Source organism: Triticum dicoccoides, chromosome 2A (genome assembly GCF_002162155.2).
Source record: "Triticum dicoccoides isolate Atlit2015 ecotype Zavitan chromosome 2A, WEW_v2.0, whole genome shotgun sequence".
NCBI classification, from domain to species: Eukaryota; Viridiplantae; Streptophyta; class Magnoliopsida; order Poales; family Poaceae; genus Triticum; species Triticum dicoccoides.
Genome location: NC_041382.1, coordinates 513,587,950 through 513,599,055, shown reverse-complemented (window position 1 = coordinate 513,599,055; position 11,106 = coordinate 513,587,950). Strand labels below are relative to the sequence as shown.

Below are 11,106 nucleotides of genomic sequence, written 5' to 3'. Positions count from 1 at the left end.
AAGAACCAATGCCAAGCGCGTTAACCTAGGCAAATCATTTATGAAAAAAGTTGACCAATGCATGAAAGAGTTTAGGTGCTAAATCATTTAATAAAGTGGGCTTAGCAACAACAAGTTAAGCACCTATGCATTGAAGAGTTGAGTTGCTAAGCTATTTAATGCACTTAGCACCACATCTAAGCACCTTTGTATTGGATGAGGTCTCATAACCACTTTATTTTTCTACTACTACGATGATAAATGTTGCTCATGGGTATATTTTCACCCGTTTATTCATCCACTGGACGTGGGAATTTTTTTTCTAAAGGGACTAGAGGTAAGAGTACATACTCTTGGGAGTATAAAAGGGGAGTCCTATATCAAGAGATAAGAGAAGGATGTCTCGCCGAGCCTCCTCAGCGATTTGGAAGATCTGACCGTCCATCTCGATTCCTTGATGCGATTTTGGCCGTCGGATCGAGCCAACGGCACTGTAAAAATGAATAGTTACCGTCTCTCGGTAAAAATCTCATGCCACCGCGCGTAATTCCTGTCACCCGCCGAGGGCATTTTCGTAATTTTGCTACGAGATATAAAAGCCCAATGCCCATATGGTTTCTCCCCGATCGTCTTCCTCCCTCTTCCTGTTCACGGACGGGGAGCCGCCGCCGCCCCTTCCCCTTCCAAAGCTTGCGCTCTTCCTCTCTTCCCCGTCCCCTCGCGCCGCCGGCCGCCAGCCCGCCGACTTCTTCGCCTCCGGGAAGCACCGCCTTGTTTTCTGTTCGGCGGCGGCCGTTGTCGAGCTCGAGCCCGGGTGCGACGGCGCGTTTTTGAGCATGGCTGCGGCCCGAAGCGGCGGGGGTAGAGGCGCAGGGCGAGGAGCACCCGCCGGAGGCGCTCGATGTGGCTCCCCCGTCACTCCTTCTACGCTGACTGCAGGTGCTTCCCCGTGGCCCCTCCTTCTCCTCCATCGCCAGGCAGGGCTCGGCTCCAGTTCTACTCTAGGCCCTCTCTCTCTCTCTCTCTCTCTCTCTCTCTCTCTCTCTCTGACTGCTACTGCATCCATCATCTAGGAACCGCTACTCTTGTGTAATATTTTTCGTTCGATTTGTTATCTACCGGTGCTCATCTAGGTCTTCTGTTGCCGTTCGATTTTTTTCTGTTCTAGGGTTAGGATTTGCTATTGGATTGGTGACTGCCGTGAGCTGATAACATATCAGGTCACTATGATCTCCCGTCCCTATTGATCGAGGATGCTTTGCTGGTTCTGCCTTTGCTCGGCCATCCCATTGCAGGTGCTCATCTTATCCCGTCTTTCTCTGTCCGTATTTTATTTTAGCTCCTGTATTTTGAGCATGGATTGTGCCTTGCTAAATCTACTGTTATTGTTAGGCTTCTTTTTGTGGGGGGTTTGCTTATTTTTGGTTTTCATTGTTAAAATCTTGTGCTGCTCACTTCCTTTGTTTTACCAGTCATTCACCTATTTTACTGATAATGGACTATTTGTTGAGTATCTTTTTTTGGAGCTAATCTCATATTTTCTTCAGGTTGCCACCAATGGGAATACAGCCAGTGGACTGGTTTTGCTTGTCAGCGACCAAAACAAGAACAAGTCAGTTCTATCTATACATATTCAACTTTGGGGATGATTGGAGGCTCTGTGTTCATAGTTTATATGGGTCATCTTTATATCTGGGCCATGGTGGCTGTGAGAGCTTTTTAACCTACTCAGAAGATCGAGCGAAGAGAAGCAACTGTCAGGGCTCAGGCTGCTGGATTGGTAGCTTATATGGCATTCTGATTATACTATTATTTTGAACCAGAAAATTGTCAATGACTACATATATCTTTGTGGAAACAAGTTTCATCACTTCTTCACAGACACTTCTTCATGGCATTCTTAGTCGGGAGCTTGGTAACAGCTTAAACTTCAGATCACTTGCTGTATAGGGTTGTCAGCAGCATAATAAAGTGCCCGAAGTTTATTTGCTATTTTTCTTTATATTGCAGGTAAGGCTCAATATATCTTTCAGTATGCAAATAATTTCCATTGATGACGATTTGTTTAAAAACTTCCATCTCGTTTTAAGAATATTTTTATCCTATAATATGTGTAAAGAGCTTATCGAAATCAGAGTAATAGACTGTATCGTACCCATGACATTTACAGCCTGCTTGGTACTGAATATTGCAGGGAGATGCACAGTACATATAAAACTATGTAAGAAAAACTGTTTCTTGCACATTTGGACGGATTGTGATATAACTTATATATTCCATTTTACTGTAGTTTAGCATGCTGTACAATCCTGCTATCCATGGATGATTGCGCCTGTTTCTTTCATGCGGTCCATTTTCCCTTCAGGATATGTTTTGAAAACATGTTATCATGTAGATTTGTGCAGTCATGGTCAACTGGTATAGATATGTATAGTTTCAAAAGAACATTACAAATATGTATAGTTTCAAAAGAACAGTACGACAACTAATTATCGCTGACTTGCATCTCTCTTTTTGTTGTGTTGATTGCTTTTGCCAAGTCATTTTGTCCTTTACTATATTTAGTTATTTACCAATGCTTAACAATACCACTTTTGCTTGGCTATAGTAGATCTTGCAGGTTGTATGATTCCTTTTATACTTCCAAATTTTTATTAGTTACCACTATATACTTCCAAATCTTGTACTGAACCTGCTCAATAGTAGAACAGAGTTCAGTTATCTGAATCATAGCAGCACACACATACACCGCAGTTCGTAATGTCATTTACTAGGGGTTGCGTTAGGGTATTTTATTTCCATTATAAACTGATAATAATTATGAGTTTAGTAAGGTAACAATAATCTGGGTTATAGCAGAACATTAGATGTGGTATGCTTGTATGAGTAGAATGTAGAGTTTATAAATGAACTAAAATCTGAGAGCAGGAAGTGGTAGGTTTAATTTCAGTTAGAAAAATTGGTGTACTGCAGCATCATATATTCAGGTAATCCCTTGCATTTTTTTGCCATGTTCAAGCTTTATACATCGTTTGTATATGCATAACATACGCAACATAAACTGGAGTTCGTAGTGTCAGGAGTAAGAGGGGTGCAACTAAGTAGTAGCATGTTACAGGATAAGAACGGTTGTTTAGTTTAACAATGCCCTTTAACAGTGTAACTCCAAAGAGGTCGGATAAAATGAATTATTGATATATCTGAACTCTAGAGTATAAGATGCATCTTCCTACGCTTCATGAGATCACGGTTATCGTACCTATTTATTTGAGATATGCTAAGTGTTCCTTTGATAGTAGATGCAACTTGCAACTATTGTGGACGTTTGTTTGTTTGTGGGAAATTTTATCTCTTCCCTACAGTCAAAGCTCATGTGCAATTTGGAGAGAAATGCACGCATGCTATCGCTGCATTTGACAATTCCTTTTAGGTGAAAAAACCTGGCTTTGTTTTGTTCCTTTTTGTTCTTTGTTTATTACTGTTAATTGCTCAGAGCGATCGTTCCCAAAGTAGTGTTGAACAATTAGTCATTTGCAGGTATCAAACCAATAGCGGCTTACGTTTCCTGGTCATTTTTCTCTTGGAAATGGAAGTTGTTGCTTCCTAGGTGAGCTGAGGTGATAACTGAACTCTCTTCTACTATTGAGCAGATTCAGTATTCACGTATATTTTCATTAGCCCAAGGATAGTTTTTATTGTGTTGTGGCTGTGGGCATCTACCGAAAAAATAAAAGAGGATGAGCGAGACTACTACAGCGAGAGACGGTGGCCATGAAAGCTATGGAGTAGATCGAAACTTGCTTTGTGTAGTAGTTCTGAGACTAGATCTGAGAGTAGATCCAAACTTGCTTTGTGGAGTAGTTCTAGATTAGCAACATCATGCTGCCTTGCAATTTTCCCTCTTCTGTTTGACCCCTTAACCTGTTTCTGGGACATCCGAAAAAGTTGCTATCCACTGTTTAGGTTTGTGAAATTTCATTGCATCATTTGTTCATTTCACTCGCATTTTCCACATGTTCTAATGATTAACGTTGTTCGGTTTTGGATGATTCCATTCTGTGATGCAATATGATATGCCACTGATTGCTTCTCCACTGTCTGCAATCCTTTTAGGCACGGGAATGAGTTTGCACCTACTGTTGGATTCTTCCTTACTACCCACCCGTCTCAGGTACTTGCCCCTGTTCCAAATCAAGTTCATCACCTTTGAAGTACGGTGATTTATATATCCCCTTTTATTGTGTACTATAGTTTAAGAGTTTTCTCCGGAACTGATGCTATAACTTCTTAAACTACAGTTACATGTATATCCGAGTCTGAATCAGATAACTCACAGTGCTCATGTGTATTTATGTATCAAGATTCACATATCCTGTCTATAGAGTGGTGGGTGAAAAATAGTTAAGAAAACAATGCACCTGGAAGATGTACTATACTTGGAAAGAGAAGAGCCAAACAAAGATTTTTCATACTGTGTTGGAAATTTCGAGCGGTCTTAGCTGTCAGAATTCTGATAATTACACACAATTGCTTGTTTACATGTACTCATCTCCTGCCTGATATTTCCAGGTGGTCGTTCGTAGATGGCATGCTCAAGAGGAACACATCATATTACATGTGAACACTGATCTCTTTGAATGGCCTTACATGTGGGCACAACAGCCTGAACTTGAATAGTACAATCTATAATTGTAGCTAGCACATCAACAAACAGCCATGTGAAAACATTAGTTTGCTGCCTTTATTGCATTTTTTTGGAGCCATAATTCTTTTATAGCATTTCCTTGCCTTTATTGCTTTGAAAAACACCATTGATCATAAGCTGATTGCGGCAGCAGGGTCGGATATTTAAGCATACCTAGGATATTTATATTTTAGTTGGCAAATAGTTATGCCAATTTTGTGATTTATCTATTTCTTTCACCTTTGGTCATAAGCTGATTACGGCAGCAGGCTCGAGCTTGTGTGTTAATCAGAAAATTAATTAATCCGCTACCGGTGAGAAATGTCTCCGGTGTGGTGCAAGTTAATATATTCTGTACACATAAATGGTTAACATAGTCTGTACCTGCCTCTTGGGTGATTTTGTGAGTTGTGATAGATTGCTCCTGATGATGCCTCCTCTACAGATTTCTAGGATTCAAGGTCCCCTGACCTTGGCCAAGGACTATGACATGGAGTGACCTATTAATGTTGTTGACACATCTTCTCTACATTTATACTGTATAAGCTCTTGTGTCATACTTTATTTATATACACACATATCCCATGTGCTTATGTTGTTATGAACACTTCTCCATACAATTTGATCTTAGAGTACATGGCTATATCTTGATTAAAGAATATCAAGCACTCCAATAGTCATAATTAAGACGTACATATTTAAGTACTCGAGCAGATGGAGTATCTCATTACCTTCGCAGATGTGACCTCAATGTTATTTCGCTTCCCATCTTTTTATTGACAGAGATGATATTTTACAGGTATAAGGATTCACTTCGATTGCAGTTTCCCTACCCGAAGTTCATCCACGGCTACTGGACTGGTTAGTGCACTTCCTGCCAAGATTCATCATTGCCGTTATCTATTTGATTTGTGTAATCCACCATGCAAGCACACTTTTTTTTTGCTTTCGAAATAAACTGAGTAGTGCATATACAGCATAGCTAAGCCTTCTATATTCTTTCATTGAATGGAATTCACACACAAAAAATGACTTGCTATGTGAGAAGAATAGCAGTCCGTTAGTCAGGAAACAACCGGATGACTTAAGATATTTTGCATTTCCAGATTGTGCACATCTTAGCTCAGATCGGCAACTCTACTTGTCATGTTCTATATGGACATCCTCTACTGGCTCTGTAAAATAAATAACAAATTGATTTTATCCATTATACATAAATTCTAATGTAATGGGCCGCTATTTTCTATTAGTATACTTGAAATGATATTGAGGTATGCTCCCCTAGTTTAATCCATGTAGACTGACACTTGAGCTTTGATCATGGATGCATGAATATGACATCAGTCCAAATATTCCAGACATAAATTGTTCTTGTGAGAGGTTATATTTTGTGCTGGATGGATATTTGTGTATAGGAAAGATAAATTTATTCTTTATAAACCTACGGTTCGATGTATAGCGATGGGAGTGAGCTGTTTAGTTAATGATCTTGCTTGTGTTGCTGTGGTTCAGGTTCCTTTTGCTTCAGATAAGAGTTATAAAAGAGTTAATTTATTCCGAAACTATTAAAGCTGGGGAGTGACATCTTTTTGTGGGGCTGCATTTTTAATGGTTCATTATTTTTAGATTCAACCATCAAGGATTTAGTGACCTGCTATAAAAGGCTTCAACAGGCTGTTTGAATTACTGCCTTAGGTTAGTAAAATTTGAACATGTGACTTTATCTTAGTGCCAACCATCAAGGATTTAGTGACCTGTTCTTAATGATATATAGAGGAGTGGGCAATAGTGCACAGTAATAATAAAAATACATCATGTGTGTGTGCATGACACATGCCCATGATTCATAATGATTTGTGGCAGTCTTGGAAGAAAATTTCCCATTGTTGTTCATCCCGTTTTGAGTGTTATTTGCAAAGTTCATCCGTTAGTGAAAGGAACATTTACTCTTCTTTGTTTTAGTGTTGTCTCCCTACTTTTATGGCAGAGAATGGTGTGGCACCGATGATTGATGGAGTAGGATTTAACCAAGCTTGGTGTTACCAAGCTACACCCGTTATCACCTGAAGTTATCTCACGCCAAGCGAGGATCAACATTGGGTACAGAGTTGAAGTCTTTTAATTTGCATACAGTAAAGCTGCTTGGTTCCTCATTCATATTTGGATCCACCTATTATTTGTTTCTATTGATTTATAAGTTACACTAATGAGATGTTCATTAAAAAATAGTCCCATGACTTCAGATAATTGATCGAGAATAGTGCTAATGAATTGTTTTGGCTTCCTATGCATTAAAGAAATAGTTCCATGACTATTATTATTGCATCATCTAATCCATGAATATAGACAATTGGATAATTTGTTCCTTGACTTGCTCTGTTTGGAACCTTCTCTTCTCTGTTTTGGTGGTGAATGTTGAGGTGGTCCAAGCTCAAAACAGAAAAATGTTTAGGTGATCCAAGCTCAAAACGGAAAAAATGTCCACGTGGTCCTTTTCCATGTGCTTGTGCTTGTGCTTGATATTCGTTTTTAACTGTACAATGTTTCTTTTTTTCAAGAATGAGTTGGAACGTACTATCACTATAACACTTGGTTATGTTAATGCAAAATCTTTAAATGTGAGGATGCGTATGTCCATTGGCGAGGTTACAAGTATGCTAAATTACTAATCATCTGCCGAATTTAGTGAACTTGCTTTTTACACGACGGCCTTTTGTTTGTGTCATCCTATTAGATGAAGTGTTCCGAATTTTGAGTAGACAACTTATTTACCTTTGTTATTTTGTGTTCTGTGGATGGAAGAGAACAACTTCTTTCTGTATGAGTGTGACACTTCTTGCAGAGTTAAAGGTCATAGTGGCAACGCCGCTTGGACTGCTTCTGGACTTCCACGGTGACACTAGGCTGTTCCAAGGCCAACTTGAGCTCCTCCTTGTGGTAATGTTAGCCGACGAGCTTCTTCTACCTCAAACTATGTGGATGTCCGCCAGTGAGATATATAGTCTCTACATTTCCATCATGCACAGACTTTTTATGCATGATGCTTCCCTGGATTAGGATATGAATTCGATGCTCTTACGATGATTTTACTTTTTTTTTTCTTTTCCTTTCGTTCTGCCATTATATCATTATATCTCAATAGGTCATACGACGGAGGTTGAAGGGTAGTTTGATTTGAATCATGCTTGGTTGAATCAATATAGTGGTTTTGACTTTATGAACAACCAGATCATTTCTCTGGATGCCTTGTGCATATATAATTAGCTCTCATCTTTGGTTTAACTTTGGAACGAGAGTATTCACTAGAGGAGATTCATGGTTGCAGTATCTAATTTTGTTGGTCTGTTCTAACTTTAGAATGAGAGTAATCACTAGAGGATTGGATTCATGGTTGCAATATCTAATCTCTATTAATTTGCTTTTATATATTATGAACTTCAGTTTCTTTATATGCCAAAACAAAACCACTAATTTGGAAACCTCTGTCAGTGTTGAATAATTAGGCACATAATAAGGTGAGATGCCTTTAGTTTGCTTCATCGCATAGTGTAATCAAGTTTTGTGAAGAAAATCTTGGAGGATATCTATGAATAGTAGGCTTATTATGTTTTCTGGGTGCCATGTAGAATAGTAAGATAATTTTTTTTACTCTTATCTTTTATATTATTTTATGTTAAAGAGGTTACACTTTATCCACATCACTGAATATTGTCCAAAGCGATTCTCCTTCATATAGGCCAAATTATTTTCTCCCTATCCATGAGGCACACTATTTGAATAGTTTGCTAACCCGATATGTCCTTTAGCAGATCCGTGTGTCACAACATGCAAGCAAATCAAATGAAGGAGTGTGGACAAAGACAAAGTTATATATCAAGCAAATCAGATGAAGGCGTGTGGACAAAGTTATATATCTAATGGTCAACCATGTAGTTTACTACTATGGCCTGCTTTTGGTTTCTATCATACCAAACCTTGCTTAGGTATTTCATTGTCACATTTTATAACAAATGCGCGGATGGCATGTAGATAGTCATTTTTATATATTTTACGAGGTCATTACTGTTGTGAGTATCTACCATCACCTACCCTTTGAGTAATATCAGATATATTTCTATCCTGAGATATATTGAGTGATGTCAGCTCTTAATAGAAAAGGAGTTATATCAGAAGTTTGATCATTGAACTTTTGAGTAATTCCTTGATACATTTCCATCCTGAGATAGTCTCTATAAGTGCATCTAGTGTCATCCCTAGTTGGTTTTGGAGTATTGACGACAAACCTAGTTGAGGGACTAATGTGTTTGTGAGAATTGCAGGATAACACAGATAGAAGTCCCTCATTGATTCGGTTTTACTACCAGAGATGGCCCCTAAAAATGTATGAAGACATTGAAGTCAAAGGTGGTATATGAAGATATTCACATTGAAGACTATGACAAGAGAAGACAGGATATGAAACCTATGGAGCTCGAAGACTTAGATCTTTCGTAGTTCTTTTTCTTTTGTGTTGAGTCATAGAAACCACCGTACTTTTAAGTGGGGTCCAAGAGAACCAGTCAGAATGATTGAAGTGATGCCTAAACCAAAAACTTGTCTTCGAGTGAAGACTATGAGAGCGAATCTTGTCTAGAGTCAGACAAGTCAGCTTTGCTTGTAGCTCAAGTAAAGTTGCCGTGTGAGTTTGAAATCTGACCGTTAGAACATGTGTCAGTTCCTTAGTAATCCAGGGTCATTTCGGACGAATCAGGTCGGGTTGTCAAGTGGCCAGAGCCAGAGAGAATTGGGCATCACTTAAGTCTTCTTGTCTGTGTGATCTGAAGACTTATTACACTTGAGGACTGTGCATCCTCCAGCCGGTTAAGCGTTGCATTCTAAGCATCCAAGAGACATTGTGGATTACCGGTGAACGAAGTCTGTAAATGTTTGGGAGTCTACCTTAAAGACTTACCAGAGTGATTAGGCGTGTCCTAAGGTTTAAATACTTAGCCGTTCCAACCAGACGTACAGTTGTCACAGCAATTGGAACTGGTCCAACAAATCATTGTCTTCAACGAGTCATTTGTTTCATCTTCATTTCCCTTTACTTACTGTTACTCCTTGTGAAGTCATTGTATGTTTGCACTATCATTTGTCTTCATTGAGTGATTGCATGTTCTGTTTGGCTTTACAATATCTTCCCACCTGATCCTTACTACCTAGCTGCTATTAGTCTTTGTGCTTTCACTTCATTGAATACTTGACTATGGTTTGCCTAGTGTAGTCTACCTTCCGCTGCACGGTAATATGTTTAATTTTATCGTTTGTCTTTAAAACTTCTATGTTCTGAAGACTTTCATAAAAATCGCCTATTCACCCCCCTTTAGTCGATATAACACACTTTCAGTCTCTAATTTTCCATCTTGAGATACATTTTTTTTCTATTATCAGGTTAGCGAAAATGGGATTACGTAGGAGTTGGGGTTTGGCAAGTAGCATCTCTTTGATTAAGTCCAAACCATAATTGAGAGGCATTGCAGTCGTGGGTCAGTTCATAGATAATGTTATGTTTTATATGAAATACTTCAATGGTTTTATTACCGGGTTGGATATGAGTGCACCCGAATATGGACAAGAGATCAACGATAACAAATAATTGATCAGGCTTTGTAAAAGCGGCAGGGATCAGATAGTATCATATGTGCCATTGCCTTCGAAATTGAAAAGGGGAAACCGTCGCTCACTGTCCATCAGCTTTAGAATCGCAAGTGCATCATTGTTTACACATAAATCATTCTATACAATGTATCTAACAGATTGACGGCATCAGATTAATGTGACATGTCGCCAATGAAGTTGATCGACAAGGCAGCTGAATGAAGCAACTTATTAGTATGTCTAATAGCTATGGCTATGTAGTTTTTACCTTTTTATGTGTTCCTGCTCTTGGTACTTCCTCTCTCATGTTCGTGATCTTAGTACCAAACTTAATTTCAAGTGGTTAGTTTTTGTGGTCTCATGAGCGCACTAAATCGAATGCTGCCTTATTTCTCGTGACGATGTCAAACTCAATGATGTTTTGCTCCTATTGCATGTGAATGTTTCTTCTTCTTATTAGTTCGTTGTATCCTGTTTGAATACGTATGCTAAACCTGGTTTCCTACTAAATTGAGCATTACCTGCTTGGACACTTTGTTGTGACCGGCACCCTCGCGCTAAGGCGCGTTTCCGATCTTGTATATATATAAGGTTCCGGGACAACTCGCCCACGGAGCTCCCCCGATGTCATGCATTCCCTGCCGTTCGATCCTGGAAAGTCCGATCTTTGACTTCGTTCCATGCGTTGGATGTTCACTGGGTGTTTCGCTGCTCGTTTTTACCGCAAAATGACTTTGCATGGCCAATGACCAGTGGGCTCTTGCAGCGCCCGTGTTGGCTGGGCGAGCTGATTCGAGGTGCAGGTT

The 11,106-nt window shown here is 39.3% G+C and overlaps 1 long non-coding RNA gene across 31 annotated transcripts; it reads left to right on the top strand.

The window, feature by feature from the left end:
- The first annotated feature begins 622 nt into the window (after window positions 1–622).
- On the top strand, window positions 623–10,211 carry LOC119355102. Of its 31 annotated transcripts, none has more exons than XR_005171429.1 (12): window positions 623–918; window positions 1,148–1,274; window positions 1,527–3,409; window positions 3,517–3,596; window positions 4,093–4,596; window positions 5,109–5,202; window positions 5,463–5,524; window positions 5,963–6,043; window positions 6,626–6,763; window positions 7,506–7,600; window positions 8,473–8,646; window positions 10,094–10,211. It is a non-coding gene; the product is annotated as an uncharacterized LOC119355102 (long non-coding RNA). The 31 variants fall into 31 exon arrangements; XR_005171430.1 differs by lacking the exon at window positions 10,094–10,211 and adding an exon at window positions 8,983–9,036; XR_005171433.1 differs by lacking the exon at window positions 10,094–10,211 and having other exon boundaries at window positions 1,527–1,989; window positions 3,279–3,409; window positions 8,473–8,783.
- The last annotated feature ends 895 nt before the right edge of the window (window positions 10,212–11,106 follow it).